At 45.2% G+C, this 947-nt stretch overlaps 1 pseudogene; it reads right to left on the reverse strand.

The window, feature by feature from the left end:
* Positions 1-303: 303 nt before the first annotated feature.
* Positions 304-459, reverse strand: LOC113248353 (small nucleolar RNA U3; annotated as a pseudogene).
* Between the last annotated feature and the right edge of the window lie 488 nt (positions 460-947).

Consider the following 947-nt stretch of genomic DNA (forward strand, 5'->3'; position numbering starts at 1 on the left):
CCCTGTCTGGCCACTCCTAAATTTGCCTCACTGCTCACTTGTAAGGGCCTTCCCCTCTTACCAGTGTCTGCTTGATTTGGAGCACAGACCTCTCCACGAACATGTTGAAGCATGCACCTGCGTTGATGAGACCCTTGCCTTCTTGGAACTCTAAGTGTAAGTTCTTCCAGTGCTCCCATCAGTGACACACCCTGCCCGTAACCCCAATAACCCTGCCATAAACCCTCAAGGCTGCCTCTGGTCTGTTATCACCATGAATCTCTGCAGAGAGCCCCGCATCCTCTTGGCACCTGAATCCAGCTAGCTCTGACCCTACCACCAACCCCACTCCAGGGCAAGGTCCTGTTTCAGAGTCTAGACCCTCTCAGTCTTCGCTCTTGGTGTTCATCAGACCAAGCCTGTTCCTCTCCTATATTTATAGTAACAAACTATAGAAATGATCCCTGAAAGTATAGTCTCTCCTCTCCTATGTTTATAAAAGATAATCATTAATACTTGGGGATTTGCTGGTTAAGAAATATTTTATCTAATTTTGTTTACTCATGAATTGTACAAAGTTCCAGAAAGTGAGCCCAAATTGGATATGGCTGTGCTTCCCCTTCCCCCTGCTTATTTGTTGCTTCTTGAGTGCAGTCATTCCCATCCCAGTTAATTTTTCTGTAGCATGATAACTGAGATCTCCTCAATCCTGGGTCAGTTGCCTCTTTGACTACCTCTCCTCAGCCACATGGACCCACCTCCCATAATCAGGCAATGTGCTAAAGATTAATCAAAGGTTTCCCTGGAAGCCTCACTCCTTCTTACTGTCTTTGTTCTCAGTAGATATGAAGAGAAGAAACTCCTTCAGTACCATGAGATCTCCTTTCATAGGTGTCTATGATGCTCCTTGTCACCTTCAATGCTGTTAGGGAATAAAAGTAAGGTTTTGAAGCATTTGGATGTTGTTC

Source organism: Ursus arctos, unplaced genomic scaffold (assembly GCF_023065955.2).
Source record: "Ursus arctos isolate Adak ecotype North America unplaced genomic scaffold, UrsArc2.0 scaffold_1, whole genome shotgun sequence".
Classification (NCBI taxonomy): domain Eukaryota; kingdom Metazoa; phylum Chordata; class Mammalia; order Carnivora; family Ursidae; genus Ursus; species Ursus arctos.